This window comes from Chrysemys picta, chromosome 6 (assembly GCF_011386835.1).
Source record: "Chrysemys picta bellii isolate R12L10 chromosome 6, ASM1138683v2, whole genome shotgun sequence".
NCBI classification, from domain to species: domain Eukaryota; kingdom Metazoa; phylum Chordata; order Testudines; family Emydidae; genus Chrysemys; species Chrysemys picta.
Genome location: NC_088796.1, coordinates 102,302,646 through 102,330,416, shown reverse-complemented (window position 1 = coordinate 102,330,416; position 27,771 = coordinate 102,302,646). Strand labels below are relative to the sequence as shown.

Sequence of the window (27,771 nt, the reverse complement as noted above, 5' to 3'; positions counted from 1 at the left end):
TTTATGGCCTTTATTCACATGGGCTCTCTGCTCTTATCTACTGGTTACTAATCACCAAAGAGATTTTTTTTTTATGGGTCTGAAATTAGCTTAAAGGATGTCCTTCAACAATGGAAGCCCAGGACAGTACCGGCAAACAGGTTCCCTGATACGTCCTTTTCCTGTTTTACTAGTTTTCTCTTCCTGCAGACAAGCTAATGAGGATTCAGACCCAAACTGTTCATTAGTGCAATGACCCTATATGATTTATTACATGCTTAGCCAGTCTTTCCCCTTCCCCCTCAACTTCTCTCATACTGATGCACAGGGGACACTGGCTCCATTATTAGAGCTGGTTGAAAAATTCTGCATTTTTAAACTTTTTGCAAAGGTTTTTATGAAATGTGTCCTTTTTTTCCAACCACCTCTAAATCTTTCTATTTCAGTCATAAAATTTTCTTTCTGTTTAAAAGAAGTACAATATCAATTTATTTCTGATCTACAGAAGACATTTCAGGCAAACTCACCTATTAACATTATACAGCACAGGCTTGTGAAATAAACCACCTTTGAGAATTTTCTGTCAAGGTTTCATTGTTGCATTGGATTTGTAGAAATACTAGTTTATAAAATACACTATAGATATACAATAAAATCTCTGTTTCTTTACAAGATAGGGAACAATTACAGTTAGTGTTGTTGAGTTTGGGGGGTTTTTGCCTTTGTTTTAATTTTTATAAAAAGTAGATTTTGGTTTATGTATAATGATCTAAAAAGATTTGTGTTGTCCTTGTACTATGAATGTTAAAACATGTACCTACTTAAAATAGTATATAGATTAATATTACTTCCTTGATAATTTCTTTAGCAGTTAGCTCAGAGGTGGGCAAACTATGGCCCGCGGGCCACATCCAGCCCGTGGGACCGTCCTGCCCAGCGCCTGAGCTCCCAGCCGGGAAGGCTAGCCCCTGGCCCTTCCCCCGCTGTCCCTCCTCCCCTGCAGCCACGCAGGCCGTGCTCTGGGCAGTGGGGTTGCGCGCTCCAACCGAGCAGCGTGGCAGTGTGTCTGGCTCCAGCTAGGCGGCGCGGCTGCCAGACATGCTGCTCTGAGCGGCTTGGTAAGGAGGCCAAGGGGTTGGATAAGGGGCCAGGGATCCCAGGGAGCAGTCTGGGGACAGGGAGTGGTTGGATAGGGCGGAGGTTCTGGGGAGCGGTCGGGGGACAGGGGGTTGTATAAGCGTGGGGGGGGGGCCTGTCAGGGGGTGTGCATAGGGGTCAGAGCAGTCAGGGGACAAGGAGCAGGGGGGTTGGATGGGTCGGAGGTTCTGAGGGGGGCAGTCAGGGGGTGGGAAGTGGGAGAGGTGGATAGGGGGCGGGGGCCGGCTGTTTGAGGAGTCACAGCTTTCCCTTCCCTACCCTCCATACAATGTGGCCCTCGGGCCAAAAAGTTTGCCCACCCCTGAATTAGCTTCTCAGGAAGACAGAACTTCAAGAAACTGTTTTCGGACATGTAATTTCTCTTCTGCCAGACTCCCTTTAACAAAGGATTTGGGGGGGGGGGCAGCTGGGGGGGGGGGGGGGGGGAATATCGTTTACTACTTCCTAGGGTAAACTGCTATAAATCACCATTTTTATGTATGTTTTTTTTCATATTTGCTAACAGTCCTGATGTAGACAGGATAATCCAATCTTTTTGCTTTCTGGACTGCATCATCATCATCATCATCAGGGACTGAATTTTTATCTGTTCTTCTCACTTTTGGCTTCTAAATACCACTGCACATGGGTAATCAAATTCAGCTCTCCTTCTGCTCCTATATTGTCCATCTCAGGGGTAGGCAAACTTTCAGAAGTGGTGTGCCAAGTCTTCATGTATTCACTCTAATTTAAGGTTTTGCGTGCCGGTAATACATTTTAACGTTTTTAGAAGGTCTCTTTCTATAAGTCTATATTATATAACTAAACTATTGTATGTAAACTAAACAAGGTTTTCAAAATGTTTAAAGAAGCGTCATTTAAAATTAAATTAAAATGCTGATCTTATGCCACCAGCCTGCTCAGCTCACTGCCAGCCTAGGGTTCTGTTCACGTAGGGCCTGCGGCCGGGACCCCAGACCTGGGGGTGGGTGTTTCAGGGGTCAGGGCAGAAGGCTGGGGGATGGGGTGCAGGGCAGAAGGCTGGGGTGTGTGTGTGGGGGGTTCAGGGATCAGGGCAGAGGGCTGGGGTGTGGGGGGGGTGTAGGGCAGAAGGCTGGGTGTGTGTTGGGGTGTGGGGGGTTCAGGACAGAGGGCTGGGGGCATGGGGGGTTCAGGGCAGAGAGATGGGGCTCTGGGGGTGCAGGGCAGAAGGCTAGGTGTGTGTTGGGGTGTGGGGGGGTCAGGGCAGAAGGCTGGGGTGTGTTGGGGGTGCAGGGCAGAAGCTGAGCATGTGTGTGGGGGCCAGGGCAGAGGGCTGAGTGTGTGTGGGGTTCAGGGCAGAGGGATGGGGCTGTGGGGGTGCAGGACAGAAGGCTGGGTGTGTGTTGGGGTGGGGGGTGTGCAGGGCAGAAGGCTGGGTGTAGGGGGGGTTCAAGGGTCAGGTCAGAGGGCTGGGGGGGGTGCAGGGCAGAAGGCCGGGTGTGTGTTGGGGTGTGGGTTCAGGGTAGAGGGGTGGGGGGTGCAGGGCAGAAGGCTGGGGTGCTCGGCTCGTGGAGGAGCTCCCAGCACCCTGCCCTGAGTGGCTCATGGCAGGGGGCTGGAAGGGATATGCCCTGTTCCACCCCCTTCCCCCAGGCTCCGTCCCTACCTCTCTCTGCGGAGCTGTGTGCACGCGGCTGCTCTTCCCCCTCCCTTTAGCTAGGGCCCTCAGCTGATTGGCCAGGGACGGAGAGGAGGTGGGGCAGGAAAGCACCACACTGGGGGAAGAAGCGGGAGAGGGGGGAAGCTTGGCTGCCACAGAACCAAGCTTCTGCCTCCTGCCCCTGCAGGGGAGAGCGGTGGGGGGGGGGGGGTCTGAGGGCCGGGACCTTGTCAGGGGAGCTGCGTGACACTCAAAATCGGCACGCGTGCCATAGGTTGCCGACCCCTGGTCTATCTCATTGCAGAGGGAGGAAGTGGATGCTTTATTACCTTCCCTGCTAGAAACCAGCCTTCCATTTCAGCCTAGCTCAAGGGAGGAAGCACCAAAGTTGCACACGATGAAAAGAGAGTCAACTCAAGGGGAGAAGGAGTTTGCATCCTAAGTGTGCTTGTATGTGTGCATGCAGTAAGAAGGTGCCTATATATAGTAAAAGTTTAGATTTCCATGTTACCATATGAATATAAATCTAAATTGAATTGCATGTAGATTGCCCAAGCTTGATAACCATATGTTCCCAAGTAGCCAGGGCCGGTGCAACCCATTAGGCGACCTAGATGGTCGCCTAGGGCGCTATAATTTGGGGGGCAGCGACTGCGGCGGTATTTCGGCAGCGGGACCTTCCGCCGCCTAGGACGGCAGAAAAGCTGGCGGCGCTCCTGCAAGTAGCAATTGCATTAGAAATACATCTTAAATTAATATATATGGGACAGAAACTTTACTAGGTAATAATTTTAAAAAATTAGTCTTTAGATGACCACAACATCAGTGTGAGGTGGGAATTGAAACCGTTCAGATAGAAATGGAAATATGTAACCATTGTAACAAAATAACGAGGACCGAAGAATGAAAAAAATTACTTTTAGAGCAGCAGTTAGTTAAAATTAAGAGTTATAAAATTAAGTCAGGAAAAACCAACGAGGTATGAAAAAAAATCCAACTAAAATAGCAGTTAGTATTTTGCTACAGTAGTTCATGCACGACCCCCAGAAGTCTTATATTGTGAACTACACTATTACTTCTGCATGCTATTGCATTATCCACGTGAACAAATGATGCATCTTTCCCCATAATCTACACTGGTAAATTTAAAAAAAACATTATTAATAAAGAAAAATACAATGGGAAAGTTAATTTTAGTGCTAATCCAGGACCATATTTTCTGCCAGAGAATATTACAGACTTTTAGGATTGTAAGCTCTTTGAAGCAGAGTAAGATTTTTCACTATATGTCTGTACAGGCCCTGGCACAGCAGGATCTATCCCCAATCTGGATGACATCGCAATATAAATAATTATTATAGAGCACATGCTTGAATATTTAGCAACTATAATTTTATGCAAATCAAATAATCTATAGTTAATTTCCTACCACACATAAGGTAATTGTATAAAACACTAACCAGAGCCTTCACACCAGCATCAGGGTCCTTATCCTGCAAGAAGAACTTGCTTCCATCATGATAAAGACATTGTTAATGTAGTAAGCTGTGACCCAGTATGCAAAATTGGCACATTTAGCAAGAGGCTAATGAAAATAAGGTAATTGCTTCAGTAGTTATGATGTAAGAAATCATTTATGTAAGAAGCCTTGAATACATTATTTCTGAATCCTGGCAGGTAAATTAAAAGTTATTAAACCAAACTTTTTCGCCCACTTGGTGTGAACAGTTTAATGAAGCAGTGTTTAAGAACAGTAGCAGTCCTGCAAAACATGCTTTTTCCATCAGCAAGTTAAACAATGAGAATTACTGCCTGCTAAAGTTAGATTTCTCTGTCCCTTTCTCCAGGCGGAGGAAAAAGGTAGGGGGGAGAGTGCAGAAAGGGAGAATTTTATTTATTTTTAGTTTAAAGCAGCTGTCAATGACAGCAAATATATAATCTGGCCTCCCCAATCCATCCACCAAGATCACAAACCCATCAAAAGCAAACATCCTCACAGACTGCTTAAAACCTGGGTTCCATATCTGACACTATTATATGTACACTTATAAATGTACTTTCTTTGCAACAAATCAGACACCAAACATATTACTCTCCCCAAGCATCACTGAACTTCAATTCAAATTGCTTTAGTACTTTTTTTTAGAAAGAGAAAAGTTTATTTAGAACAAGATTATTCTGGATCTTGAATAGACCTATTGTATTTCATTTTACTTCAGGCATTTTTTCCCTTGAAATATTTGGTAAAGGAACTCACATTTTCAGGACACAGGATTTGTTTGACTAGATACCGTAAATTGATGGGCTTAGACTAGAGAGTTATACCAAATTAGAAATCATATTCCTAACAACCACATAACTGAAGATTATCAATGAGTGTTCAAAGAACAATACTGTGCTAATGCATGCATCCACTGTAGTTATTATATAGGTCAAGTGCCACCCTCACTTAGATTTAGATATGCTATTGGAAATAAAGGGAAAGTATTATGTACATGTATAATCTTGTTATACAATTAAGAAAAAAACAAGTTGAAGAATGTTAAGGTTACAAAGTCAAAGGCACACAAGTTAGGAAATGCCTGAATTAAGTTTGTCTGTGCAACTTTAATTCGCCCCCCCCCCCTTGTGTGTATACATTATGATACAGTCTATAATTACATGATTATATAGTATCTTTCCCACAGGACCACTGCTTTATTCAGTGCATAGGATGGACAGGGATGAGGGTTGTGCAGGGAAGAAAACTATTGTCTGTAGAACCCCTTCCGCATCTGTTGCATAAAGTTAGAAGGCATGTCATGAAAGGGGTGAGGGATTGCAAAAAGAGAAAGTCTGGTTTTCAAATTAACTTCTGAATGCTGCCCTAGAGAACTGGATTCTATCCCTGCCTCTCCACAGAGATCCTATGTGATGCTGGGCAAATCATATTGTCACAGGTTTCACAAGTGGCCACTGTGGGTACGTCTCCATGGGGATAAAAGTCTTGTGGCACAGCTATGACTGGCCTGGGCCAGCTGACTCAGGATTGCGGTTCTAAAAATTGCTGTGTAGATGTTCGGGCTCAGGCTGAAGCCCGAGATCTGGGACTCTCCACCCTCTCTATTCCTCATTATCTGGGTACCCATCTTCAGACACCTGGAGTGTGATTTGCAGAAATGCAGATAGCTCACTGCAACTGAGTTCAACAGAAGCTTTGCTCTTAACATAAATATGTACTATAAAATATGAAGTACTCTGAAAAGTCAGGCTCTAGGTGGCTTGAATTGGGCACTCAAAATTGACATTTCTGATCATTTTGGTTGTAATCTCTGTGCCTCAATTCCCCATGTGTAAAATGGAGATAATTCCACCTCACAGATTGTTGTGAAGATAACTTTATTAATGTTTGTAAAGAACACAAATATTATGATAAGAGCGCCATAGCAAAGCTCATGAGGAAATTAATAATTCTGTAATCAGTGCAATAAATCTGTATTGTACCGGCGTGCAGTAAATAACGAATCAGGCCACACAATGAATGAGGAGGATAAAAAGAAATATTGAATAAACTACTCATTCAGTGAGCACAGCCAAGCCTGTGCACTGAATGAGGCAGTGAGGCTGTGGAAAAATAGTATGTGATCATGTAATTAAAGAGTATCTGTGACAGTCTGTACCCACATGATTTAAGGATTGGAAACTGGACAGGAGACTGGAAGGTATGTTGCAAAAGAATGTAGTGCACTGGTAAGGAGGAATGAGGCAGAAGTTACAGAATAGAACAGAAGGAACCTTGTAGAGAAATGTGAGAGAGGTGGGAACAGCGACAATAAAGGAAACAGACAGAGAGGGAAAGAAAGGCAGCTCCCTCACCTTAGGAACTAGGAAAAGATTAATAGAGGATATATCTGGACTTTAGCAAAGCTTTTGATATGGTCTTACCAGGAAGTTAAAAAAATATGGATTGAATGAATGGACTCTAAGGTACATAGAAAGCTGGCTAGATCGTCTGGCTCAACGGGTGGTGATCAATGGCTCGATGTCTAGTTGGCAGCGGCATTAAGCAGAGTGCCCCAGGGGGTCTGTCCTGGGGCCGGTTTTGTTCAACATCTTCATTAATGATCTGGATGATGGGATGGATTGCACCCTCAGCAAGTTCACAGATGATACTAAGCTGGGGCGGGGGGGAGGGGGAGAGAAGAGGTAGATACACTGGAGGGTAGGGATCGGGTCCAGAGTGACCTAGACAAATTGGAGGATTGGGCCAAAAGAAATCTGATGAGGTTCAACAAGGACAAGTGCAGAGTCCTGCACTTAGGACAGAAGAATCCCATGCACTGCTACAGGCTGGGGACCGACTGGCTAAGCGGCAGTTCTGCAGAAAAGGTCCTGAGGATTACAGTGGATGAGAAGCTGGATATGAGTCAGTGCGCCCTTGTTGCCAAGAAGGCGAACGGCATATTGAGCTGCATTAGTAGGAGCACTGCCAGCAGATCAAGGGACGTGATCATTCCCCTCTATTCGACATTGGTGAGGCATCACCTGCAGTTTTGGACCCTCCCCCACTACAAGAAGGATGTGGAAAAATTGGAAAGAGTCCAGCGGAGGGCAACAAAAATGATTAAGGTGCTGGAGCACATGATTTATGAAGAGACGCTGAAGGAACTGGGATTATTTAGTCTGCAGAAGAGAAGAATGAGGGGGGATTTGATAGTTGCTTTCAAGGGACGTGATCGTTCCCCTCTATTCGACATTGGTGAGGCCTCATCTGGAGTACTGTGTCCAGTTTTGGGCCCCACGCTACAAGGAGGATGTGGAAAAATTGGAAAGAGTCCAGTGGAGGGCAACAAAAATGATTAGGGGGCTGGGACACATGACCCTAGGAGGAGAGGCTGAGGAAACTGGGCTTGTTTAGTCTGCAGAAGAGAAGCGTGAGTGGGGATTCAATAGCAGCCTTCGACTTCCTGAAGGAGGAGTTCCAAAGAGGATGGAGCTCGGCTGTTCTCAGTGGTGGTAGATGACAGAACAAGGAGCAATGGTCTCAAGTTGCAGTAGGAGAGGTCTAGGTTGGATATTAGGAAAAACTATTTCACTAAGAGGGTGGTGAAGCACTGGAAAAGGTTCCTCAGGGAGGTGGTGGAATCTCTATCCTTAGAGGTTTCTAGGGCCCGGCTTGACAAAGCCCTGGCTAGAATGATTTAGTTGGGGTTGGTCCTGCTTTGAGCAGGGGGTTGGACTAGATGATCTCTTGAGGTCTCTTCCAACCCTAAACTTCTATGATTCCTAAGCAGCCAGTGTGCATTTGTCTGTGTGCCTTTAAGGTTAATTTAGAACATGAAATGATCACACACAAATCTGGGGGACAGGAGTGGCTCCCCTAAAGGCTAAAAAAGCAGAAGGCAAACAAAAACAAATGTTTTATTTACAATTTTTAAGCCAGTTCAACCAATTTTAGCATCCATCTCATGCTTTTGAACACCGGGGTTTGATGATACTAGAGTTCTAGCCTACTTGTCAATTCTTCCACATGTTCTGCTCTCTTCCCTAGGGGGCAAATAAGGACTAAATATAAAAGCTAAGGGCTAGAGCAGAGAACTGCAGAAAGAATTCACTGATTGGAAGCCAGAATGACTCTTGCTGGTCCATAGTTGTCTTTTTTCCTCCTCAAGCAAGCTCCCCATAGTGCCACATTCTGTTCATCCACACAGAAAGAGCGATACAAGGGATACAAGAGAGAAAGAGGCAGCTTCCCTCCCACGCATTGATGAAGCATCACACAGCAATACATGTAGAAGTGAATCTACGATTAGATGGAACATTAGATTTGGTAGGAGGGTAATAGTTGTAAACTACCTCAGCTTTGAGGTGTTGATACCCATAATTAGCATAAGAATACTAAAAACACTTCTAAGATCCATCTGAATGCACAAAAAGACATTATGTTTTTTGTTCTAGCCTATTGCGCTTCTGCTTTCTCTCAACTGGGCATTTGGGCCCACTGGATCCATGGAGCCTTAGATCTTGTGGCCCTTCTCAATTCCCTCCATCTGTTCCCTGTATGGTTTACAGTCATAGAAGACGGCTCTTCAGTGAGCCCAGGACAAACTAACTGCTAGGCTTCTGTTGTGCGCATAACCTTGTGGCTGAGATCTACATCAGGTGAATGACATCCTAAGGGAAAAGCTTTAAAACATGACTCAAGTGTACTTTAAAGGCTCAAAAACTAGAAAACAAAAATTAGAACAGTTTTTCCAAATTTCATGATTTTTAAGCCATGTGTGATTTTGCAGGGGCCTGACTCATGATTTTTGGATGCTTGCAGTTGGCAATAGTGTACTACACGCAGTTTTGTCTTTAGGTATTTCTAACACACCTATCACTGTAGTATCTAAACACCTAAGTAAGCACGTGTTCTATGTTAGTACTAATATGTACTTGTGTAATGGTTTTCACCAAAGATTTGCACTTTATATACACACAGTTATTCATACGATGTGAACTATGCTTAGTCTTCAAGAAAAAACACAAAACAGATGGGCTGTCTCCTCACCACAATTCTTTACCATTAATGGCTCAGACATTTTTGTGCTGTAATCTTACCTATTTCACATACCAAACTCAGATTAGTTACTATGAAAAATAATCCTTGTTTGAAAGCTCCCTGTCATTCTATTGCAAATTTAGGATTACAAGGTAGATTTCTTACATTATGAGGTCAGTTTTGTGGAAGCAGAACTTCCCGTATAGTAAATTAAATCCATTATGTGGCCTTTACACAATGACTAGAAAGTTGCTATCACAAGACTATTTAAACCAAAGAAAATACTTTTCTTTAACAAAATAAATCCCAGTACTTCTGTTTACATTTAAATTAAATTAGGCCCAAGCCACTACAACTTTGTGCAATACAAATCTAATCTACAGGTGTCTGAAGTAATCATGTTATTACTAGCACTAGTAAATTAAGATTTCTTTCCATGTATTATATTCCCAGTGAATATCAATCTTGTATTTTATTGTATTCAGAGGACCTGGCACTAATAAATCAAGTAGAGTCATCAAATCTACAAACCATATTCTTCGCCTAAAATTATAAAATTTTACTTGCAAAGTATTATCTACTTATAATGATTTACTGCCAAAGCAAAAGTAGCTCACCAACACCACTATGGAGTGTATATTTCCCTTACCGTCCCCCTCCTTGAACTTGTAAAACTCTGAGATCCTATTGTTGCTGTCTAGAATCTTCAGACCATGGGTTTTCATTTGATAATCCTAGCCACTGTAGAGATTTCAATCCTACCATAGAAGGTGCACATGCATAGGGATCATATGACTTTAATCCAGAGTTACACTACATTAACTGAATTGCATTAAATCAACACTGGAAATGGAAAGACTATTCATACAATGAAAAGTAAGAAACTAAAATACTTTCAATCTACATTTCTCTTTCCAGTCCTGGTTTACACAATATTTCTGCAGTTGATCATACTAATAATTTAAAAATATATTCCCATTATTCCTGGTAATGACTAAAATGAGTTCACAGAAAGAAGCAGACATTTGGGGTTTACTTCGGTCCTAAAATCCCATTCACCATCATCAAAAAAGGGTAAAATAGGGATGGAATCTCCGTCAGTCAATGGCTTTCTGTTAGAGGTAATGAATGCCAGGGCCACTGATTCAGTTACTACAATTCCTGGTATCCATTATCCTCAGATATGTGAAGAATCTTCTCAAATGATAGTAAGGTATTAGAAAAGATATCCCTTCACTTCAACAAAACCCCCAGCTCTTTCCATGATAGTGGGATATGTTATCTGTCTCCTTTAATCATTCTTTTCAGTTGTAGCTCAGAGTGAGAGATAAATTTTGCAGATCTTTCAAAACAGACTTAGATGAGAAGTGTAAATTGCTATATCCATATCTCCCTACCTCCTAACACTACAGTATGAAACTGATTGCTACAACATGGAATCTAATTTCTGTCAATTTGCCAAATGGTTTCTGGCTTAATATGGCAAGCAGCATCTTCACAAAGATTCTAATATATGCCCCAAAAATTAATAGCATGCAAAAAATCCTTGATGCAATAAATTACATACAATATTTCTCCCTAAAGGGATAGTGCTGCTCTGCTACACCTCTGTTCAATAGTTGAAACATTGAGGAGTTCAAAAATAAATCAGCATTAGTTAGCAAATACCATGGCCCTTCAGAGTCACACACAAACAAGCTAGATCAGCAAATCTGTATGAATCTAAATAAATGGTTTCACCTCAAAATAATGTTCTGTAGTACGAGATACCATTAGTTAGACAGGGGCATTAAAATCCACCTTTGCCTGTGGATTGGCCTCATGACAGATCAGGTTAGCTTAGTGCACAAGCAACTCAGTATCATTCCCCCCACCCCCTATGCCTGTCACATGTCATTATCCAACTTCCTTTAGACCCCACCCAAGCAGGGTGGTTGGGGTTTAGTTGGGGTTGGTCCTGTTTTGAGCAGGGGGATGGACTAGATCAGGGGTGAGCAAACTTTTTGGCCCTAGGGCCACATTGGGTACAGAAATTGTATGGAGGGCTGGGTAGAGAAGGCTGGTGGAGGCTATGCCTCCCCAAACAGCGAGGCATGGCCTGGTCCCCGCCCCCTATCCAGCCCCCCCACACCCTGTCTCCTGGGACTCCCGCATCCTATCCAAACACACCTGCTCTCTGCCCCCTGACCATCCCCCCGGGACGCCCGTCCCCTATCCAATCCCCCCTGCTCTCCACGCCCTGACCACCCCTCTAGGGGGTCCCTACTGCCCCCTATCCAACCCTCTCTACTCTCCCCACCCCACGTTACCTGTGGGTGGGGGAAAAGGGGAGCTCTGTCCTTTCCCTGTGTGTTTCCCCTGCTCATTTGGCTGCTCTCCCTGGGAGTTGGGCAGGGCTTGCTCCCTATCTGGGTTTGGCTGCTGTGGGTGGAGGGGGGGCCTTGGCTTGCTCTGCTCCTGGCAGCAGGGCCCAGGCTCCTTGACCGCCCCCCTGCAACACACCCTGCTCCTCGCCCCCTCCCCCCCGGAATGCTCCCTGCTCCCCGCCTCCTGACCGCGCCGCCCTGGAGCACCAGGTCTGACGGCGCTATAGCCATGCCACCCGGCTGCCCAGGCCCTGGGAGAACTGTGACTGCGAGGGAGGCAGGAAGGGAGGGGAGCAGAAGGGGAGGGGCCAGGGGCTAGCTTCCACCCTGCTCACTGCACTGCCGGGGAGTTGGGTTGGCTCCTTCGCAAGCCTGTCCTGACCCTGCTCCCTGGCAGGAGCTTGGGGGGCAGAGGGAAGGGTCCTGCGGGCCGGATGTGGCCCATGGGCCATAGTTTGTCCCCCCTCTGGGGTAGTGACCTCCTGAGGTCTCTTCCAACCCCAATCTTCTATGATCTTTCAGGGAACAAATGAAAGACACCTGGAATCACTCCATTTTTGAAGGCTATTCAAGTCTCCTGGTGGTCAGATTTACAAAACCTGCTTTCCACAGGGTGAGGTGGTTTTGTTTTGTGAGCCAGCCTTAGCCTTGCTCTGATGCTGCAAGAGAGGGAGAGGGGAACAAGCACCATTTTCCCCACCCCTCAAACCCCTCCCCCACAATGTGCACCTTCCTAGCTCCCTAAAAATATCCACCATGCTTTCATCTGTCCCCACCATCCAATCCTTCAGTTCAAAATTTGGTCACCCTCATAACCATTCCTACTGTAACCTTACGTGAGGAAAATAAAACACTTTTTTACCAATTAGGACAGGATTCCCCAACATTCCTAAGATACCGTATCACATTTAAATAGCTACCACAATACAATCCACCCAGAATGCTGCAGGATTTTTAATGGCACTATCTGATCAGCAGGAAATAACTTATAACTAAGTTAATATACATGATCTTTAAGCATTTGTATTGTGCTTGGGTAATCCTTTCTGTATTCTGTCCAGTAAAATACAACTTGAAGTGATTATTCAGTTTTTAAGTGTAACATTCAATTTGTGGAAAATTTATTTTAATCATCCGGCTAGATTACAAGCTTCTGAATGGGAAATGTTATGGAAACTAATCTAATGAATATCTGGGGGAGTTTGACAACGAATCTTCAGGAGAACTGTAGGTAAAATGTACAAATCTAGCCAAAGAAAACAATAACTTTGATTGTTCTACAGAAAGATGAAAGTACATAAAAAAATCTGGAATATATCGAACAGTTTTAGATGCAAGAGGCTATTACTAAAAATGACTGTGTGCTGAAAAGTGGAACAATAATAGTTTAATTATACAAAGCCTTCTATCTGGTCCGCAGCAAACAGAAAATATATACTAATCCAACATATATGGTGAAATTTGAAAATCACAATCTCACATGATCACAGAACTCTGTAGTACGTGCATCTATAATTATATCAGCCTGAGAAAACTGTCATGAATTTACCAGCCCAGACACAAAGTACAATTGTCTGTCCTTTGCCACAACAGAATGACATAATGAAAACACTGATATTGAACGTACTCATGTAAAATATTTACTTGCTGCAGGCTAATGTGTTAATAAACTTTTATAAGGCTGCAATATTAAAAATAAGGCCCAAATCCAGCAATGCCTTTATGCAGGGGCTTGACTTTATGCACAAGTAATCCCATTGATGTAAATACAATTACACTTCTGAATAAATTTAAGCATCTGTATAAAGTGTTTGCAGCATTGGGGCCTAAAACACTAACTTTATATTATACTGTATTATTTATTTACCAGTATTTTACATTGAGCAATGTTGAGCAATAATGTAACACATGATTTTGCTGTGAGAATGCTAACTGAACTTCCTGACTTTCATGTGATTAAACTTTTAAGCTGGTCAGACCAATTTTTTTCAGATATTTTTTAATAGTTTTAATTTTTTTTTTCAAATTTGTATAAACCAACGAGGGATTACAGAACAACTACTGTAATAACCACCAACTCTGTCTTACATACAAAGTTACTACCACAGTAGAATCATTATCTACTGAGCTTTTCTCACCTTTCTGGTTCAACAACAATTCATCTTACAATCTACAGAACAGTTTAATGCGCAATGGTTAAAATTAAAGTTACTGTAATTAAAGACTGCTAATGCATAAGTGTATTTTGGCAAGAACTCAAAAATTACAAAGACTGTTGTGGACAGATCAGAAAGAATATCTAGTAAACATGAAATAATTTGTGAGAAATCCATTCCAGGAAGGAATTGAAGCAACACCTTTAGTAACAAAGTAGTGTGTGTGTGTGTGTGTGTGTGTGTGCGCGCGTGCACACGCACACACATTAGAAGCAACATTAATTGAGGCCTGCAAAGAGGAGTTGTTGTCAAAGCCATCAAATACTAAAATCAGTGAGAGCAGCTATTGTTCTTACAGAAAGGCTAGAGTATCAGGTATTCATAGGTGGTCATCCATCCAGGTCCCAACCTATTAAAATTTTAGTCTTATTTTTTATATTATTTTAATTAATGAGTCTGGTATATTACATCTTTAGGGTCCAATCCTGAAAGGATCTGAGCATCTTCTGGGAAGTACTCACCATACTCAACTCGCACTGAATCAAGTGATGCTCAGCAACTTTGCAGGATTGGACCCTGCTTTCCTAAGAGATTTCTTATCAAATTAATATTCCAAGTACACAGCATGTACACTGTAAATTACAGAAAACAGTGGCACAAGAGACAGATTGCTTAGTTAAGTGTGAAGTTGTGTTCTGGGATGTGAAGAATTGGGCTTCATGCACGTGCAAACATGAGTTACTAGTGACCCAATGACCAAAGTTTGGGAATTGCTAGTATACGTAAGAGTTCACCCTTTCTTCAAGTGGCAGACAATGAGATACATGATATTTTGTACTCTTGTATGTTTAATTGTTTTCAATTATTAAAAAAGGCAATGCCATGTGCTGTAGATGTCTTACTACAGTAGGTAGGGTTGTTGTGTGCAGCCGGTTTCAGTGAAGACAGCCAAAACATTTTTCCGTTCATAACAGAAGCTAACAAAATATGCTTTGTATAGCCATATGGAAGGTGCACTGCTATAGTACCCCACTCAGGGTCTTATGCCATGCCCATCAGCATGGTATCCAAGTCCTGATTGCTTCACCCATTCCTCTAGAGGAGCCCTGTTGTTCCCACAGAGAAACACTTACCAAACATAGAGGTGATGTGCTTATATTTCACATGTAGGGCCACCAGGGCCACCTTTTTGAACCTAGAGTTTAATACCGTCAGCACAGGAGTACAGTGGGCAAATGACTCCACAACAGTGGCTCCCAGGTGCTCGTGTATAATATGCACCTGGAGTCTTTTACTATTTTTTTTTCAGTCCATGTGTAAATGCAGAAACTGGGAATAAAATATCAAACAGGAAAGAGATTTTCTGAAGTGTAATTGAGCTACTGGCTGTGGAAGCTGGCTTACTCAAGAGCCAGAGTTCACACAGAGAAAGGTCTCATACAAACACAAGGAGTACAAAACCACAAAGCTCATTGGCTTTTCAATATTTTTGTCTGAAAATTAGCCAAAGTAGTAACACAGTCTAACCTGCAGCAACTAATTAAAACTGTGTTTTAAAAATAATCTCCCCCCTCTAGCCCCCACAGCTTATTTCAAATGGATAACAAGTTGAAAATTCCATATGGACTTCTACTTCATTATTGTTATTTCAAACTCTAAACGTTATCTGCTAAAAGATCTTACCTTGGCTCCAAGCCCTGGCAGAAGGTAGGATTTTTCAGCTAATAAGAGCCTGGAAATTTTACAAGACCATGGGGTTTTTAAAAATATTCTTGCACGTTCTTAATGGCCAAATTAATAGATCTTATGCCAGATGTAAAGTGGCATTTTATGGTTAACTTTTAAAGGGTACTAATGGGGTAAACTTTTAAGACTACTTTAAGATATGCAAGCAGTTAATTTAATACAAAACCATATTCACTACTGTACATTCATTGTCTGCAATGGACTTCCTGTAAGGCAGTTTACAATTTTTTTTTCTAGAGAGAAATGTAATTTAAATAGCTCTCAAGTATTCTGCCATTTAATAACTGAAGTTCTTCACTATCCTACTGTCTGGGCTTGCTACCACACACAATGCAGTGCATTAAATACCATTCCCTCACACTTTTACGGATTAACGCACTTCTGCTGAGCTGGTGGTCACGCAGATTCAGCGGCGTTTCTGCAGGTGATCTGCCGGTCCCGTGGCTTCAGTGTACCCCCCGCCGCCGAATTGCCGCTGAAACTGCAGGACCGGCGGACCTCCCACAGGCACACCGACGAAGGCCTCCTGACTGCTGCCCTCACAGCGACTGGCAGGCCGCCCCCTGCGGCTTACCGCCCCAGGCATGCGCTTGCTGCACTGGTGCCTGGAGTTGCCCCTGGCAGGGATATATACAAAGACACAGAAGGCAAAGAGGATACACAGAATGTGTTGCAAAGTCAGGGGAGCACACTATCATAGATATATAGTTATATGCATTTTCGTTAACATCCAGGGTCAAATTCTGCTCTCACTTTTACTGGCAAAGGTGAGGTAAATTCCATGCAAGTCAACAGAGCTTAGATTTAAACAAAAGTTGAATTAAGAACGTCAACTGGAACTCCTAAGCATGTGCTTATTTTTCTGATTTTTGTTTCTATAATTCATTTACAATAGTTTCTTTAAAGCCAGACACTAGTTTTCTTTGTTATACTTAGCAAACTGGTGAGAAACCAATAAGAAGTGCCACAACATCCTCTTCTCCGTTGTTACTCTACTCAGAACAGGCAGATCTAGCCTGAGGAAACATTTCATATAGATCCAAGACTTCATATTTCCCCATTTCACACAACAGTTAGCAGTTCATGTAAATATTATGAGAATGTCACTATATTTCATGATTCCACACACAGCGAAAACAAGGTCAAGTACTTTGTTATCGTGCTGCTGCACTATCCCATATAGGAAGCAGGCAGGCAGAATTTTCTTCAGCTCAAACATCCTGTCATTGAATTTTTTCTCAAAGTTGTTCTTAAACAAAAAACAAAGATAAAAGAGTCGTTGGAGTTTTCAAGTGGACTGTGCTAGTCTTCCTCTGCCTCAATAAAGCTATAAATCTTATATGTCTTCCTTCTCCTCCCTTCCCTTGATGCCTTGCACTCTTCATTCCAAAGCCAGTAAAATAATTCCCTGGTCCATGTGTGGGATTTCCAACTGTCTGAATATACAAGGGCTTCTGGATAGCTTTGTTAGCTCATATAAATGTTCCTAGACCTTTTAAAAGACCTACAGTACAGTGAACAGCAAGTCTGCTGCTAATGCTAATGTTTAACATATTTTAAAACAATGACACATTTGGAAAGTGATGAAGCCAACAGAGGAGCTCAAAGAAATATATTTGACTCTTGCCAACAAGCAAGAGTAAGCAAATAGAGAAACAGAACAAAAATATGTCAAATGATGCAGCATATATCACAGCTAACAGAAAAGTCACCACATACATGAACAGTCTATAGGTCATGGTCAGAGAAATAATTAAATATGTACAGAGTGCTCACCACCAGCCAAAGATGTGCCTGGATCTACAGCTTCTTCTCCCCTCCCACCCGACTGTAATTTTATCTTGGTATTTGAAGCTCAAAATGGGGGTTGACAACAGAAAATCAGAGTATAGCACTATCTAACTTTCTCAGTCACCTACAAGGCATTGGTAAACTGCCTTGGCTGTGTATTCAAAGATGAAGTTTTAAAGACACCTCAGAGGCTGAATTAGATGTCAGCAGACATAAGTAATGTAGAGGAAACTCCATCTCTGCCCCTCAAACAGGCAGTAGGCACAAGAACTAAATGTCATGTACAGTAGCGCATCACAAGGGATAAGAGGTAAAATCTCAAGTTTGGATGCCTAAAGCTAGGTACCTAAATGCATAGTCTGATTTTTAGAGATAAAGAGCATACACAGCTCTCACTGGCAACATTTACACTACACTCCAGTATCAGCAATGTGTGGGGTATGCATAGCCACATGCTGTAATGAAAAGCAAGCTGCATCCACCCTGTGGTACATAGCCACTGGTGTCAGGGAAAGGCTCTGGCAGAGGGAACGCAGCAGGCAAAAGCTTCAGCAGTTTCCCACTGTTTGAACCTAGAGTTTAATACCATCAGCACAGGAATACAGTGGGCTCCAGCAGTAGGGAGGCAGCGGGACACTACACTGCTAACAATAGCAGTGTAGATGGGGAAAGCTCTGCTTGGGCTATGGAAAAACGTGTAAGGTACATACCCACAGGCTTCAGGTCTGCTGTTACTGTAGTCGCTTAAGCAATGCCTCACTGTCTACACTGCTATTTATGCCCATGCTAAGAGAGTATGTACTCTACATGCCACCAAAAGGAGTGTGCAGTGTAGGCACATCTATTGCCTTATATACTGAGAAGAGGTGCCATGCCATGCCCCATCCCAGGCCACTGAATAGGGGGCATAATCAGGGAGGAAAAAACAAGGCATGGGCAGAGCACCGCTGCTCTCCCGCAATTATCAGCCTGCCAAATCAGCCCGCTGGGGCCATGAACAGCCAGACATAAAACTTACAGCAACATCAGGATGCTCTAAAATAGGCTGAGAGACTGGGCTGGTATCAGGATGGTCAAAATTGATTATTCCATCCTTGCTACAAGCCTGAACCAAGAACTTTGCAATTATTGTATGTATTTAATTCTTTTAACCAATTTTAACTCTCCCCTTTCTTTTTTTCTTTTTATAAATAAAACTTTCGATTTTTAGCTACTAATGGATTGGCATCAGCGTGATTTTTGGGTAAGATCTGAGTTATATATTGACTTGGGTGCACGGCTGGTCCTTTGGGATCAGAAGAACTCTTATTTGCTGAGACTGGTTGTAAAGAACCAATCATCTCTAAAGGCTAGTGTTCTGGGAGGTAATACAAGGACTGGAATACCAAAGGAAACTGCTTTTAAGACATCTTATTAGCCAGCGTGGGTGAGACCGAAGTTTACTTAAGTTGCTTGTTTGGTATATCTCCTGGGAGAATAACCACCAATTTTCGGTTGTGTTTGCCCTATTTCTCAGCAGTTTGTCCTGAATTTGGCTTTTTCAGTTATGACCCAAAGGCACAGTTACATCTTCACAAAATTTCTCAGTTGAATAATTAATATATTGATTACTAATAATTACTGACACTACTTCACGTTGTGTGTGATCTGCAATATTTCACTTAAAGCATAAAAAAGCAACCAAAACTAGAAAAAATGTGTCCTTTGGTAACTAAAAGATTATAGCTTTACTCAAAAATGTTATTGTTGTTTTGGTGGTCTGACACTTGTATCACTGCAGTTGAATTCTAGAAATTGATCTGTAATCTGATATCTAATTCAAGTTGTAAAAAAAAAAGCCACTTAACGAACATTTAAGTGACTATTGAAAATATATACTCGATCTGTGTCGTAAAACTGTAAATTGTCTGTGCATCAAACCTAACTAAACCAGAGAGAGTAAATCAGTTAAAGTTACAGAGGTGAGAAAACATTTGACCAAGACATGTAAAACTAAACCTTATAGTCTAACCATGCCCATTGGAGAAGTATCTTTCTAGCTTCAGGAAGTTACGGGTTGGTTCATTTCTTGCAGCATGACCAGAACTGAACACAATGTTCAAGCTGAGGGCATAAAATCCATTTACGTATGATAAGGGTATTATAATATTTTCATTACTGCTGTTGTCTATCCCTTTAGTACAACCTAACATCTTTTGACCATCACTGTAAATAGAACAAATGCTCTTCCTTGAGCTTTTCACAAAGATAGCTAGTGCTTTTCTTAAGCATCCACAGTTAGTTTAGAACCTATTAACATATTTGAGTAATTCAAATGGTTTCTTCGTGAATAGCCTTCTACCTGCCTATACTAAATTTCATCAGGCATCATTTTGCTCACACACTTGCCTCTGTTCGGGTCTTTTGAAGTTCCTTCCACTCTTCACTAGTTTTGATAACACTGGTCTACAATTTTTGAGAAGTTGTCTGCTTCAGAGATAAAATGTGCTATTTATTATGTATTTTGATGTGCTGAATTCAAATATGACAATTAAAACAACTGATTGGCTACTGTTTCTAAGATATTTAAGTTTTTATATTTTATGTCTATGTATATTGTGTAGATACTAGAGTTTTAATCATAAATTGTAAACCTAGGTCTTTTCATGTGTTTATGGTTGCTTTACATGATAATATTTCACCTGTCCTGTTTATGTAACACTTTAAAAATCAGCAAAAGGGTTATATAAATAAAATTTATTATGAAACAAAAGGCAAAAAACTATTATGTACATAGTTTAGTCCTATTCAGTGTCTACTCGGCGCTTCTTGGCATGTCTCTTTTATTCATTAAATGGAGCATCTCTTGTCATTGTCCAGCAATAGTCTGCAAGCATTGATGGGCTCCGTTTGCCCTGATAGCGTTTCTCCATTGTTGCAAGGTCCTGGTGAAATCGCTCACCATGCTCGTCGCTCACTGCTCCGCAGTTCGGTGGAAAAGAATCTAGATGAGAGTGCAAAAAATGTATCTTTAGTGACATGTTGCAACCAAGGCTTTTGTATGCCTTGAGGAGGTTTTCCACCAACAACCTGTAGTTGTCTGCCTTGTTGTTTCCGAGAAAATTTTTTGCCACTAACTGGAAGGCTTTCCATGCTGTCTTTTCCTTGCCACGCAGTGCATGGTCAAATGCATCATCTCGAAGAGTTCACAAATCTGAGGACCAACAAAGACACCTTCCTTTATCTTAGCTTTACTTCACCTTGGAAATTTTCCACGAAGGTACTTGAAAGCTGCTTGTGTTTTGTCAATGGCCTTGACAAAGTTCTTCATCAGACCCAGCTTGATGTGTAAGGGTGGTAACAAAATCTTCCTTGATTCAACAAGTGGTGGATGCTGAACACTTTTCCTCCCAGGCTTCAATGACTGTCGGAGTGGCCAATCTTTCTTGATGTAGTGGGAATCTCTTGCACGACTATCCCATTCACAGAGAAAACAGCAGTACTTTGTGTATCCAGTCTGCAGACCAAGCAAGAGAGCAACAACCTTCAAATCGCCACAAAGCTGCCACTGATGTTGGTCATAGTTTATGCACCTCAAAAGTTGTTTCATGTTGTCATAGGTTTCCTTCATATGGACTGCATGACCAACTGGAATTGATGGCAAAACATTGCCATTATGCAGTAAAACAGCTTTAAGACTCGTCTTCGATATCAATGAACAGTCTCCACTCATCTGGATCGTGAACGATGTTGAGGGCTGCCATCACACCATCGATGTTGTTGCAGGCTACAAGATCACCTTCCATGAAGAAGAATGGGACAAGATCCTTTTGACGGTCACGGAACATGGAAACCCTAACATCACCTGCCGGGAGATTCCACTGCTGTAGTCTGGAGCCCAACAGCTCTGCCTTACTCTTGGATAGTTCCAAATCCCTGACAAGGTCATTCAGTTCACCTTGTGTTATGAGGTGTGGTTCAGAGGAGGAGGATGGGAGAAAATGTGGGTCCTGTGACATTGATGGTTCAGAACCAGAAGTTTCATCCTCTTCCTCGTCTGACTCAAGTGAGAATGATTCTGGTGCATCAGGAACCGGCAGTCCTTCTCCGTGGGGTACTGGGCGTATAGCTGATGGAATGTTTGGATAATGCACAGTCCACTTTTTCTTCTTTAACACACCTTTCCAACTGGAGGCACCATGCAGAAGTAACAATTGCTGGTATGATCTGTTGGCTCTCTCCAAATCATTGGCACTGCAAAAGGCATAGATTTCCTTTTCCTGTTCAAGCACTGGCGAAGATTTGTTGCACAAGTGTTGCAGCATATGTGTGGGGCCCACCTCTTGTCCTGATCTCCAATTTTGCAGCCAAAATAAAGGTGATAGGCTTTCTTAACCAAAGGGTTATACTGTGCTTTTGTGATGCAAAAGTCACTTCACCACAAACATAGCAGAAGTTATCTGCACTGTTCACACAAGTACGAGGCATCTCTGCTCACTTTGGCTAAACAGAAATGTGTCCCTTTGCAAAATCAAACACTGACAAATAAGAGAGCACGACACTGTATGATTTCTAGAGCTGATCTAGGGCAATTTGTTCAGCAGAGTGATGTAAGCTTCGTTATGATTGCATCATCCATGACTTCTAGGAATAACATTATGCAATTCATATCATGTATGACGCAATACCAGCTTCAGATTGCATCATTCATTGTTTTGCCTAAAAAGCAAGTACTGTCCAAACCCAGTCATAAATTTGTTCATAGATCCAGTCAAAGATGTATTTTAGTCATTTCTGGTTTAAATTGAGATCTCTTCCCTTTATAACTCACTTATCCTCCGCCATTCCCAAGTCAAGGGTCGTATATACTGACCCAATAGCATATCTTGAAAACTAGAGCCAATCAACAATTTTAAGCATCATTTTCATTATCAGTGACCCAGAATTAGTAAAGTTTGACTACATTTATTTCAGAAGCATTTTGGCTGTAGAGCAGTGTAATCTGTATGCCACCTGTAGGTTTTACCATCATCCTGCTCACCCCCTTTTTCCAGATCATTAAGGGGCTGTATGGATTGCCAAGGATCCTTGGGACAGAATCCTGGCAAACTCCCATTTATTAATATCACTCCATTTTTAAAATGGAGACAGTTTTGTCTTAGTCTTTGTTTTCTATTTCTTAGCCAGTTTCTAGTCAATGGCGGAACTTTACCTCTCACCACATGACTACTTTATCTCCTTATTAGCCTGTTGTGAAAGGCTTTTTGAAAATTGAAATAAATTATGTCGATCAGTTCTTCTTTACACTCCACATAGTTGACCTGCTGAAAAGAATTCTAATGCATCAGAGACACAACTTTAATTTACAGGAAAACATGCTGTTTTATTCCTGTCATGACATGGTCGTTTAGCATAGGCATTATAAAAAAAACCCCTTAAGATTAGATAGATGTCTGATATATACCTATCTTTAATGGCTCCTTCAGCTAATTTACCTATTACTGAAGTAAGACTCAGAGGCTTGTAGTTCCCAGAGTCACAGTGCCTTTTACCAGAAAAGCACAACATTTTTGTAAGGAGTATGGGGCCACTGGTTGGAGCTATGGGTTGCAATGGTCCATATAACTGGCTGACCTAATACCAGTCCATAAAAACCAACCCCATGGGAAACTTGCTTTGCACTTATATGGCTAGTGTGAGGTTTCTGGACATCCTTCACATCTCATTATTTCTTCCTCTCGCAATGAAGGCCAATCTGTTTCATGACAACCTACTACTGCCACTTCTGACTTGAACAGGCGCTCAGAACAGCCAGCTCTGCTTCTGGAGTTCTCCTTTGAAGGGGCACCACTAGCTGCCATGGGCAGTGAACAGTAGCAGCCTACAGTCCTCTAAGTCTGGATTTCAGTTGTATTTTAATTCAATGTCAAGGTATCGCTTGGGTATTCCACTGCAATCACTGACAAGTGATAAACAGCAATGCAAATGGTGCTTGCGTCATGGAATCCTACTTTGTATTAAAAACGAAGGCACCTGTGGATTTTAATTGGGATACTGAATAAAAGTCAGATGCAGTAGGATCACAACAGCCAAGTTACAGAACACACATTAAGAATCATTAAGCACCATAAACTCTAAATGCTCATAATAGTGTCAGAAATCCCCAATTCCCATTCTACATAAATTGGGCTATAGAGCTCCCAAAGTAGCACACATTTCCTTGATTATTGTAGCTTTACAATCCCAATTAGTGTTGCAGTGGCCTTCCTTTTTGCCTTAAATTCCTCTCTTAAGGGGAAAAAGGGAAAACTGACTGACTGACTGAAGAGTCAAATAATACTACTACATGCCTGAAGTAAAGGCTTATGTCTGCAGAAATTGAACTTTTGAAATGATTTTAGTTTATCTGTGAAGCTCTAGACAGGGCCGGCTCCAGGGTTTTGGCCGCCCCAAGCAGCCAAAACAAAACAAAACAAAAAGCTGCGATCGGCTGCAGCAATTCGGCGGGAGGTCCTTCACTCCCAGGCGGAGTGAGGGACCATCCGCCGAATTGCCGCCGAATACCTGGATGTGCCGCCCCTCTCCGAAGCGGCTGCCCCAAGCACCTGCTTGAGAAGCTGGTGCCTGGAGCCGGCCCTGGCTCTAGGTAACTGCTAAGTCTTAACAATGCTGAATCTTCTCTTAACATGTTAAAATTATTTCACCTCAAGACTGACAAGAAGCATGAGCAATTTCAGCCTTACTTTTCAGAAAGTTATAAAGTCACAGGCAACAAGGATTTAGAATGAAAATGCCATCTCAACCATAGCTGTAACATTGCTAGTCCCATCCTATAAAGAGGATTCTGTTCAGTTATGTACCTTCCAAGTTTTACAGCCTTTGCATGCACTAAGGGAACAGTCATTAAAAAGCCACTTTAGAAATAAAATAAAGACCTTCTCTGCTTGTGACAAGCTTCCATCATGTGAAAATCAAAAGCTGATGCCTCCACAGTGGGATATTTATTGCCGGTTCCAGACAGTTTAAACAGGGCTATGAATAGGGTGGGGCAGAAGAGGCATACAACAAGCTAGAAGGAGAGTTAAAATAAAAATTCCACTTGGGTGGTTTGAAAAGTTCCTTTCCACACTAACCGGCACCTCCACCCCTTACACATAGTGTCAATGTCCACTGAGATTTCTCTACTACCTTTAGGGAGTATTTTAATTCCCTTCTCCCTGCCTCCACCCATCTCCCCATAGAAGCGGCTATCACAGATCAAGTCTGCTAAGAGAAGTGATTAAAACTCTTATCTCAAGAGGCAAGTTGCATTTAAAAACAGATGAATGTGCAGGCTAGGCAAAAGTTTTCAGAAAATATACCCAACTTTAAAAAAAAAAAAAGTCGTCTTAGGTCACTTCACTGTTCTAAGTTCAATTTTCTTCTGAAGAGGAATGATCCTTGAAAATAATTCAGGATAGGTTAAGGAACCCTTTTTTTTTTTAAATATTTTCTGCTTGGATTTTGCAATTCTCTCTCATTTCTCCTACTCTAATTAAAATTTTATTTCTTCAAATATCTATTTGTATAATTTTTTTCTAACATACTAAGTAGAATGAGAATTACATAAGAACATAAGAAGGGCCATACTGGGCCAGACCAAAGATCCATCTAGCCCAGTATGCTGTCTTCCGACAGTGGCCAATGCCAGGTGCCCCAGAGGGAATGAACAGAACAGATAATCATCAAGTGATCCATTCCTTATCACCCATTCCCAGCTTCTGGCAAACAGAGGCTAGGGACACCATTCCTGCCCATCCTGGCTAATAGCCATTGATGGACCTATCCTCCATGAATTTATCCAGTTCTTTTTTGAACAGTTATACTCTTGGCCTTTACAACATCCTCTGGCGAGGAGTTCCACAGGTTGACTATGCGTTGTATGAAAAAAATACTTCCTTTTGTTTGTTTTAAACCTGCAGCCTACTAATTTCATTTGGTGACCCCTAGTTCTTGTTGGATCACCATTATACATGTTAGAGGCATACAGAAATCCAGACATGCACATAAGCATTTCAGAAGTGCAAAAACAATGTAATGCAAGGGAAAACCACTAGCACTCAGGGAAGACTGGCCTATCTCAAAAACCAAAAGGAATAGTGTTAGAGTAAGGGAGAGCAAAGGGGAAGCTCTTCTTTCTCCTCTCTCTTCTCCTTTCCTCCATTTGCAGAGCTCTTCCCTCTCAGATAGTGAGGTGAAGACAATCCACTGCTCAGCCAAACAACCACCCTATAGATAAGCTGCGGGACAATCCACCTGCCACTACCATTCCTGCTGCCGTAGAATAACTACCAGGTGGAAGGATTATTTAAGATCCTCTATACGATGCTAGGGAATGGGTTCAAGAGTGGTGGGGTCAAAGGTTGAAGGACAGATGGCTAGGGATTTGGGTGATAGTGGGAGAAAGGACTAATGGATTTTGGCCAAGAATGTGGGACTCGGGTCATATTTTGCCCATGGACGGTAACACATAGCAGCAGTTGACATAGAGGTTGCTCCTTTTTGGAGTTTTGACAACACATCACTAATCTGGTATCAGAAACATACAATATTTTATAAATGCTGGCCTAACTATTTACATGCAGAAATATTCTGGCATTATCTCCTTTCATTGGAAGGCACAAAACAAACTGATTGCCTCAGACACCTCAAAATGGGTCAGACTACTAGACTTCTTCGTTATCAGTTCATCTGAGCAGTGCCCTCCTGCCTACTCCCCCCCAAAAAAGCATGGACACCAAATCTTCATGAAGATGATATATATTGATCATGCTATCCTGGCCAGAAGCATTACCAATGGACACAAGTGTACAGAATTACCAGGAAACTGCTGTATCATACTCTCAGACACTAATAATTACACTTGCCATGCCCGGTCTCAAAATATATATATATTCCCATTCACCAAAATACAGCCAACAACAAAAAAATAGCTCATACTTTGAGCTGGATTGTACTACTAAAAGTTTGCTATGATTTACCTGTCTTCCTTCCATTTTGGAGTTTCTAGATATGTTAATGTACAATTCTGGGGATGATGAAGGCTATATGATTGCAAACTCTTTGACAAGCTATAAAAAGATACCCAAATGCCCATAAACTATCAGTATATAAACCAACTGGCATATCATTTTAAAACAAAGTAACCAGCAACTAATATATGGCTAACTGTAACAAAAAACACCCCTTCATTGTGGTGAGCATATAAATCCACTTCACATCTAATACAAATGATTCCATGTAAAGAAATCTATGAATTACTGCAGCAATTCATATTCATCAGCTTTTAAAAAGCTAAAACACAAGTCACTCACAAAGTTGTTTTTTCACTCCCTATCTGTGTCGTTGTAGCCACATCTCGACTACTTCACCATTACCTGCTGGATGCCTTCCACTCAACTTCAACTTGGCTTGGCCAAAATGGAACTTCCCTATCTTTCCTCCAGAGCCCTCTTCTGGTTCATTGTTCACAACAGTGTCATTCTTCTCATCTGTCAAGACTGTAAGCTTGGGTCATCTTTGATTCTCTCTCTCTCTCTCTTTCTAACCCCATATATCTAGGCTGTTTCCAAATCTTACTGCTGTTTCTTCCATAATATCCTTCCTATCCTACCTGCCCACAGCTGAAACTTATCTCCTGCTTCCTCAACACTCACTTCACTCTCTGATCCATATCAAATGGAGCTACTGAAGACCGGGTTCCCTTGCCAGTCTCTCCAACCACTGCCCTCTTTAAATCCCTCCACTGGCTCTGCTTCTTCCACTATATCAAGTTCAAGTTTCTCTGCCTGACCTTCAAGACCCTTCAGACTCTGTCTCTCTGACCTTATCCACTTGTTTTTGTTACTCACAGCCATTCTGTTCAGCCAAAGACACCAACCTTGACCACCCACTTGTCTGCTCATTCCCACAAACATCTTCATCCTTACTTCAACACCACCTGTTACGTGTGGATTGTTCTCCTTGATATGTGATCTGATCATTCCTCCTTTTAATCCCTTCTCCAGGCCAACTTCGGCTGTGATAACTACAAGAAAGTAGCCAATGTTAAATGGCAAGACTCAGGGCAGTTGGAAAATATTGCTATTTGTGTAATTAAAAAAACTAAAAAAAATGTTGCAAATATAAATATAGAAATATACCAATATACCGCATATATAAAGTGTGTATGTTTAATTGTCTCCCTCCCTACCCGTCTTTGTATATTACTTCTGTTGTTACTATGTGAACTCTTTGAGGCAGAGACTTTGTCTACCTCAACATCTGTACAGCAGAGAGCACAACCTCTGATTCGGATTGTGGTCTCCGGGTGCTGCTGGAATATAAATATTTACTACCAACTTAACACCTAAACAGCTCTCTAGTGGCCCAAGTGCTATAACTCAAGTATCATGTAGCAGTGCAAATAAAAGC

The 27,771-nt window shown here is 42.1% G+C and overlaps 1 protein-coding gene across 7 annotated transcripts in view; it reads right to left on the bottom strand.

Moving 5' to 3' along the window:
- Positions 1–27,771, bottom strand: part of MLLT3 (MLLT3 super elongation complex subunit) — a 210,693-nt gene that overhangs the window by 30,411 nt on the left and 152,511 nt on the right. The window lies entirely within an intron of this gene.